The following is a 9008-nucleotide window of genomic DNA, read 5'->3' as shown; positions in this document are numbered from 1 at the left end:
TGGCAGGTCCCCCAGCTACCACCATTGGACAAGGCAGCAGGCTGACGGGGCAGAACCTTTGGCGTTAGAAGTGCTTCGTTCAGGGTATTGCGTCCCGTTCATGGACTGTATCCCCTCTCTGATCAAGGCTTCGATGAGTTCCTGTGATAAAGAGGACGGAGACGAATGCTATCAAGAAAATCATAGAAGGATCTCTAGGTTTTTTTGAGCAACCGTTTCCTAATGGAGAAACTGATGGGATGTAGGAGACCCGTCATAGATCTTTCCCGCTTGAACAGTTTCTTTTTACAGACCTTATTCAAAATGGAAACTCCAAGCACAGTTATCCAGGCAGTTCGTCTTAACGACTTCCTTTTGTCCATAGACTTACTGAACGTATACTTCCAGATCCAAGTCTACTTGGGGTCAATTAAGTGTTTCCTGTTCTCCTTTCAAGGAAAGCTTTACCATTTCAAAGAGCTGTGTTTTGGCCTGTCAACAGCTCCATAGGTCTTCACTTTGGTCTTTTGGGCACACGCCATGGGAATCAGAGTCTTACATTACCTGGACGAGTGACTGTTACTGGCGTACTCAAAGGCTCGACTGATCCTCATTGAGGATCTCAAATTTTGCTGAGATCTGGGGATCAGGCTAAATTATGGGGACTCAAGTCTTAAACAGCAGTGTCGTTATTAGTACCTTGGCAAGGACCTAGACTCGGTCGAAGCCAGAGTACTGTATTTTCATCCGCAGACAGAATCCAGAGTAAAGATCTGGCTGTAATTTTAGTTATCTATAAAGGTTTTAGAGGTTATAGATGCAGTCTGAGCAAAGATCTGGCAGTAATTTTGGTCTTCTGGAAGTTTTGTAAATGTTATAGACGACTTCAACAAGTACTCACCTTTAACAGAAACTTTTTGTACATCTAGCTTCTCCAGTAAAGTTAGTGCTCTTCGGGGAAAATGCATCTGCGATCAGTGCAGTGGGCGTTAAAGAGCCAGCTGTCCCAATCATCTGGCTCTTCATCTGCTCTATTGAGAATTCCACATGATGTAAAGTTAGACCTTTCCTGTTGGATTAAAAAGAATAGTTGGCCATAAAATTTCTACAGGCCCATCCTGTAGACTTCTTCCTGTTCTCGGATGCTTCTCGCCAAAGGCTATCCATCTTCAAAGGGGTAAAAGTGTCAGGATTATGGACACCAGAGAACAAGTTTGGTATAAACTACTTAATATGAAAGCAGCGTACTTAGCGTTACCCGACTTCCAGAATACCTTCAGGGTGGTGGAGGGTTTTCCACCACCGGCCGCTAATTACTGGCTACTGCCGATACCTCGTTATGAATTTTAACAGTCAAGTTCCAGCTGTGCTCGAATCAGTGACCTATTAAATGACTCTGGTTTGTACGTTTAGGAAAATACGAATTACTTTTAGGATTTATTTTTTATTTTCACTTTGTTTTTTCTCAAGTTTCTAATGATCATTGATGTTTTGATGGCAAATAATTATCAATCATTCATTTATTCAAATGGACATGAATAGGGTCTTTTACTGAAGTACTTTAATAATAATAATAATAATAGTATTAATAATAATAATAATAATAATAATAATAATAATAATAATAATAAGAATGATGATATGGTAATAATACTATAATATTGAAAATAAAGATAAGTAAATATTAGAATTTTGAAAGTAATTCTGTCACTATTTCACCAAATACCTTATGACAATTATGTAAACTATACAGTACTGTATTTAAAGCAACTAGAAATGATTTATTACTAAAAGTGATGTAATTATTCCAAAATATCAGATATTGACTATTTCAGGCTCTTGATGCAGACGTCCATTTTTGTACCCTGCGATACAAGAGGAGACATGCCACCTACAGCGTCTCACGGCTGGGAAGACAAATGTGATTCCTTGTGATGCCCCCCTGCCCTCTGGGGACTGCCGACATTGTCTTATCTGACTGCGTCATTACTTAACTCTTATTACATACAGTACGAATATACTGTCGTGCTGTTTGTAAAATTGTGGATATGGGTGAGTAATCAAGGTGTAGGATAGGATACCTGAAAGTGATTGCTTTTTTCAGCTTATGTACAATGGCTACTTTCCTCTTGGTAAGGGTAGAGGAGACTCTTTAGCTATGGTAAACAGCTCTTCTAGGAGAAAGGCACTCTAAAATCAAAACATTGCTCTCTAGTCTTGGGTAGTGCTATACCCTCTGTACCATGGTCTTCCACTACCTTGGGTTAAGAGTTCTCCTGTCTTCGATTAGAGTTCTCTTGCTTGAGAGTACATTCAGGCATATTATTCTATCTATTACCTTTGACTGGCCAGACAGTACATTAGATCCTTCTCTCTAGTTACGGTTCACTTTCCCTCTGCCTACACATACACAGATTCTCCTCTGTCCTCATACACCTGACAACACTGAGATTAGCAAACAATTCTTCTTCACCCAAGGGGTTAACTACTGTACTATTTGTTCCGTAACTGGAATACAAACCACGCTATTTATTAGGGATTATACTTTCGGCGGAGCTGAAATGACGAGCCATTAAAATTTAGTGAGGGTTAACTACCCACACCGCTAGTTAGAGGGGGGGGGGTAGCTTGATACCACTCCCATTCACGCACCTGTGATTTACCTCACTTTACTTTTGGCTTGGATGGAGAGCGGTTGTTTCCGCTCTCCCACCTCACCTATTCTGGACTGCCATTAATTTTTGTTTGTTCCGTAACCGAAATACAAACCACGCTATTTACAAAGGGTTTACCTTTTAGCGCAGCTGAAATGGCGAGCCATTAGAATTTAATGAGGGTGTATTACCCCCGCGCTAGTTAGCGGGGTGGTAGGGGAGTGGTAGCTAGCTACCCCTCCCCCCCTCACACACAGATGAATGCTCACTTTCACTTTTGGCTCGGACTGTGACAGACGTCTCTGTCTTGGTCCTCTCTTGGCAGCCATTGTTTGTTTTGTCTTTACTTAATCGCTTACTTTTCTTTTACTCAATATATATGTAAACATGTTTTCATGTTTGTATATATATTTGAGTATAGAAATCAGTAAGTTTCCTTTTCAGAGTTTTGTGTGTAGTGTACGATATCTACGTGGAGTCCTCGGCAGTTAGGTCACCACGGCGTATTTTTATGGGTGGCGATCGAGTTTGACTTATGTCTGTCTCGCTCTCTCTCTCTTGAGGTCGTTCACCCTTTTACTATGTGTTACTACGCCCTTGTAGCTTCCTATCCGTGTGGGGGGGTTTCTACGCCGTACGTTTGTCTCAATTAGTTTTTGAATCTAATTGTAGTTGTTTTTTTTGTTTTTTCAGCTTGTAGAACGATTCTTTTCGGGGTTTTCGTTCTTTCTTTAGTGTTCATTCATTTATAAATTACATAATTACATAGTTACATAATTATAATTGTTATAATTCTGTTTTGGTTACAGCTCTCCTTCCGTGAGTGTAAGTGGTTGTGAGGGCACGTGCCTGTTGTGTAATTCTTGTTTCCTTTCCCTCGGGATTCCTCTTCGGAGCCTTCCCGGGGGAATGAATGTGTACTAATGTTATTTGTTTTATTTTTTTACAGTTACCGATCTAGTTCGTTTCTGTAATATGGCAACGGTGTGAGCTGTCTTGTTGAGTCCTGGGGATTCGGCTGTTGCTGCCTCCCCCCTTGTATTTTCGTCAGGGGCGTGTCTCCTTCTTCTGGAAGTACTCCCGTGACGATTGACAGCTCTCCAGTTCATTTTAGAACTCTCAGGAGGCTTGCCTCCTTGGGCGGGTAACTTTCCTTCCGAGGGAAGTTTTTCCTGTCCAGGCTTGAGTTTTCCCCTTTTGAAGGGTTCTTCTCTTGCCTTTTTTTCGTGCGACTATGCTCTTGGTGCTGAGCGATCACACCTGCAGTTTCGCTCAAGGGGCTGGGCAACTGCAGGAGCTCCTCTTCGGAGGATTGCTCCTTTTAGGTCACTGGCTGACCAGTCTCTTCTACGAAGTGTTTCTCTTTCGTTCGCGAGAGAGTACACTCATAGAGACTCCTCTTCGGAGGATTCTTCTGTTGCTGTTGGCCTCCCTCGCCATAAGGCCCACCGTCCGCCTCGTCGTAAGGGCCTCTCATCTCGCTATAAGGGTGCTTGAGGCGCCTTTTTGAATCTCCGTTTGCAGCCTACAACTCCTTTTTCTTGATCTTCCGCCTTGGTGCAGATGGACAGCAGTCTGATCTCGTCCTCCGACGGGCAACGGTCTTCCCGACGGACAACGGTCTTCCCGACGGACAACGGTCTTCCCGACGGACAGCGGTCTTCCGACGAACATCAGTCTCCCGGCGGACAACGATCCCTTCGGGGCAAAGGGTTGCCTCCCACGGGGGTTCTTCCCTTGCTTGTCAGGGTTCCCCTGCGCGCCCTTCTGCTGTGTTTGCTCCTGCTCAGTGTTAGCGCACAGGCGCTCTCCTGCTCATCAGCGCTCTCCTGTTCGCCAGCGCTTTCATGATGATCATCCCTGCTGTTCCTGTTGGTTCCTGTTACGCGCCCACGTTCGCCCTCGCGATCTAGAACTTCGGTTCAGGTTTGGGTCAAGGACTCTTCTTCTATGCGCAGGCTTCCACGCGTAGCCTTCTGCTCGTCAGCGATCATCAGCTCGCCAGCGATCATCAGCTCGCCAGCGATCATCAGCTCGCCAGCGATCATCAGCTCGCCAGCGATCACCTATCTCTCGGCGATCTCCGGATCGCCCGCGTGCGTTACAGCCGGCACACCAACGTTCTCCAACACTTCTGAAGGAACATGGTTCGCCAGCTACTAGCTCACCTGCGCATGCTGCTCACCATCGCGCGATCACCTACCTGCGGATGCTGCTCGCCATCGCGCGACCCTCAACTGCGGATGCTGATCGCCATCGCGCGACCCTCAACTGCGGATGCTGATCGCCATCGCGCGACCCTCAACTGCGGATGCTGATCGCCATCGCGCGACCGCACACCTGCGGATGCTGATCGCCATCGCGCGACCGCACCTGCGGATGCTGATCACCATCGCGCGACCCTGCGCATGCTGATCACCATCGCGCGACCGCCCACCTGCGGATGCTGATCACCATCGCGCGACCCTGCGCATGCTGATCACCATCGCGCGATCGCCTACCCTGCAGATGCTGCTCGCCATCGCGCGACCCTCAACTGCGGATGCTGCTCGCCATCGCGCGATCGCCCACCTGCGGATGCTGCTCGCCATCGCGCGACCGCCCACCTGCGCATGCTGATCGCCATCGCGCGACCCTGGCATGCTGATCACCATTGCGCGACCCTGCGCATGCTGCTCGCGATCGCTCACCTTCGCATGCTGCTCACGATCGCTCACCTTCGCATGCTGCTCGCCAACGCACGATCGCTCACCTGCACATGCTGCTCGACCATCGCGTCGGCATGACACAACGCGCCATCGCCAACCTGCGCGTTAGCGCTCACCAGCTCACCACCGATCGCCTGTTGATCCATATCGCCAGCGGTCTTCCTCGCCCACGTGGCAGCGCGTTTTCTCGCCATCGCGCTAACGCTTGCGTTCGCCGCCTCGAACTCGCGCTCATTCACCTGCCCACCCTCACGACCGCTCGCCTGCACGCCCGCGCGCCTGTGCGACCGTTCGCCTGCGCGCCTGCGCGCCTGCGCGACCGCTTGCCTGTGCGCCCGCGCGATCATTCACCTGCGCGCCCACACACCCACGTGCCTGCACGTCTACGCGCATGCGCGTCCGCACCCATGCTCTCCAATGTTCGCCCGAGCGCGAACCAACGGTTTTCCATCGCGCGGATGGACGGTGTTCCGTCGCGCGAACCGACGGTGTTCCGTCGGTCGAACCTACAGTGTTTCTTCGCACAAACGTCGGCTTATTTCTTGCAGTATCCATTGCTCGTCTATGGATTATCGCTCGCCGACCACCAGCTCTCGCCCTTCTTACCACGCTCGCCCTCCTTCTGCGCTCCTTCGCTCACCTTCGTTTGCGTTCCTACGTTACCGCGCATGGGCGCTTCCACGTTCGCCCACGCGCAAATCTTTGAATTACCGTCGCGCGAGCTCCAGGGCGATTGCGACCACGATTCCCAATGGGGTTTTCGCAGCATGGCCAGCCTGGCGAGTTCTTCTGGAGCGTATTTCCAGAACACGGCCTCACCCCGTAAACGCAGAGCATGGCACTTGCAAGAATAGGAGAAACTTAAGGGAGATCTGAGCAACACTCCTCTTTCCTGAACCTGGGTTAGCCCTTCCCCGTCATTCCCTGGAAGGATTTTTGGCGGGGGGGCTTTCCGTTCGAGATTTCTCCATTGGACAAGGGGTGACTGCTTACCCCTTCCTCTGGGAGCTTACCAGGCCCTTTAACTCATCAGTTACGGCCCGAGGTTTGGTTCAAGGAAGCTACAGGAAGATCATGAGTACTTTCCTCCTCTCGAGCTCAGGCACCTTGGCCTTTCGTCGTTAAGTATCTAACTTGCGGACAAGCTCGATGTTGTACCATCTGGACGCGCTGACTGAGGGCTTCCTTCGGGTGTCTCATCTGTGGAGGTCGCCGACCTCAGACACCCTTCCATCCTTGAGAAGAGTTTGTTTGTGCCCAAGGACAGAGACTTAGACAGCGGCTGTGCGGAGGAAATCGACTTCCGTTTTCACTCCTCCAAGGTGCTTTCTTCCAGACTCTGCAGGGCTCCAGCGCCCTTTTCTTTCAACCACGTCGGCCTAAGTTATCGGCTACGACAACTGGGACAAGGTGTCCAATTGCAGTTTCCTCCTGTCAGGAACAGATGGCACGGGAGACTCCCCCGGGGGGGGCATAGTCCTAAAAGGAGTTCACGAACTCTAGGATTGCAGGTTTTTTGCTGGGAGGATGCTTAAGGTTACTCATCCGAATGACAGCTTCCCGATGCCCATTCCCGCACAATCTCTGTGATCAGCCGAGGATATCGCGCCTGCCGTCTCTGTCAGCGAATTCAGTGTCTCTGAACCTCTATGCCATAGTGTCAGCAAGAGTTGCCCGGTTGGGCAGAATGATCCATACCTTAGGCGAAGGTCTTCCTTAGGATCATCGTCGGCTTCACCCCCGGCCTCCTCAGTCGATCCTTTCTTGTAAGGAAGGATCTGAGAGGGGATGTCCGTAATCGACCTCTCAGCCCTGATTAAGTTTCTCGAACAAACTTCGGCCAGCGTAGACCAGCAGAATCGATCAGACTGGTAACGAGGCGACAGGACTCTTTAAACCCTGGATCGGAAGGGCGGGTACTTTCAGTTTCCATTCCATCCATCTTCCAGGGTGCTCGTCGAATTCAGCCTAGACTGCAAGTATTCCTGCTTATGATGCAGTGTGGCTAGCCCGCCGAGGCATAGCAGGTTTGTTTCCCCAGAGAACTCTCCCTGCCTTCTCTTGGCCGCTCAGGTGCAGGCTTCCGCCTCCTCTGCTGTTTGGAGGGCTGGTCAACTCCGGTAGGCTCGGGTTCGACCTTCTTCAGCGCCGGGACAAGCTTCCGGATGCTTACCATGAGTGTGGGCTCATGGTATTTTGCTTGGAGCCTTCTCTTCCTCTGCCTCAACATCTGGAGTATCTGGCCATGATATAGAGTCAACGGCCTTACCACGTTGGAAACCCCGCTTCTCGTCCGTCCAGCGAGGTTAAGCAACGTCGGTTCTGGTCGGTACTTGGATGGGTGACCACCTGGGGACGCCAGATTCTGTTACCACATCCTCCGAGCCTTCCTTTCAGTTGACTGTGGCAAGACTGAGGAGAGTCGCAGTACCTGTTCTCAGTCAAGCAGAGCTTTCAGCCCTACCTTGGAACGTTTCCTAGTTCTCCTTTCCTCATTGACCCGTCTATAGTCCGAACGGTCGCCTCAGGATAAGTTCCATGTGGGGCGGTCCAAGTTCCGGTGGCTTCAGATAATGTTTAACCGGACTTCCTGGCCCCTATGGGACCAGCGGAACTATTAGACCTGCAATGGGTGTTGACCTATGGAGCCTCTTGATGGTAGTGGATATTCTCGTCCTTTCCCCACATTCTTGATGATGTTCTCGGACTCGTCAAAGGAAAGGGGGGGGCATGTTCCGGTCCAGGCCTATGGTCAAGACCTGAAGGATACCTCTCCATCATTCAGGCAGGCTTAGGGGCCTTAGTCTGGCCCCTCTACAGATCCTACAGCTCCTGCCGAGTCGCCCCGTGCGCGTCGACTTCATGATTCTGGCGTATTCTAACCAGCAGGGGACGCATTTTCACACCTTCACATCTTTCAGTAGAGATACCGCGATGATTGAGATTCTCTCAATACCACCATCGGCTCTCTCATTCCAGGCAGGGGAATGTTCTCTCCGACTATCCGAGCAGAGCCTCGTAGAGAGAGTGTACCTGGGGGTCTTTGACCTTGGGTAACCAGCAAGTACTGGTCTGGGGGACCTGATCGCGACAGCTTGGAACCTCAAGCTTCCGCTGTTCTTCCCCCCAGTCTCAGACCCCGAGACTCTGGCAAGATGCATTCCGGTGATGGTGGGACAACTTCGACGCCTGCGTCTTCCCTCCTTTTTGTCTGTGGACAATGGGTCTCAACAAGACCAGGTTGTCTGTCAACCTTTCAATGGGAGAGCTCCACTGGGACTATGCGCAGAACGGTTTCTGGACCCTCTGCTTCCCCTGACGGAACTCCCGGGAGAGCTTCTCCCACGGCGCAGACTACTCAAGCAACCACACTGCGACATCTCTCCCGAACCGGGGTGTCGCTTCGGCTTCATGCCTGGAGACACTACGCCTCCTCCTCAAGAAGAGACAACCCGCTACAGTCGCAGTACGGAGGTCGCGTCATCTGCGATAGTCATCCACAGGGGTCTTCCAGGCAAAGTGAAGAGTCTAAGGTGGTTGGTGCCGTGGGAGATATACCTCTTCCCTTGAGGCCTCTTCTCCAGCAATAACGGTCTTATTGCCTTTCGGCGGGAGGAAACTCCTTTCCGCTCTCGGCAATGAAGCCTGTCGCTCAGCCTTTCCCTGA

General features: G+C 50.5%; 1 long non-coding RNA gene and 1 pseudogene across 1 annotated transcript in view; both read left to right on the top strand.

The window, feature by feature from the left end:
* The first annotated feature begins 1836 nt into the window (after nucleotides 1-1836).
* The window catches only part of LOC137625699 (uncharacterized), a 43832-nt gene continuing 36660 nt past the window's right edge, over nucleotides 1837-9008 (top strand). Inside the window, exon 1 of the long non-coding RNA XR_011040873.1 lies at nucleotides 1837-2031. This is a non-coding gene — a long non-coding RNA (uncharacterized lncRNA). The remainder of the gene's footprint in view (nucleotides 2032-9008) is intronic.
* Nucleotides 7597-7715, top strand: LOC137625803 (5S ribosomal RNA; annotated as a pseudogene).

Source organism: Palaemon carinicauda, chromosome 32, assembly GCF_036898095.1.
Source record: "Palaemon carinicauda isolate YSFRI2023 chromosome 32, ASM3689809v2, whole genome shotgun sequence".
NCBI classification, from domain to species: Eukaryota; Metazoa; Arthropoda; class Malacostraca; order Decapoda; family Palaemonidae; genus Palaemon; species Palaemon carinicauda.
Note: the sequence above shows the minus strand (reverse complement) of the source record. Positions and strands in the feature narration are given on the sequence as shown.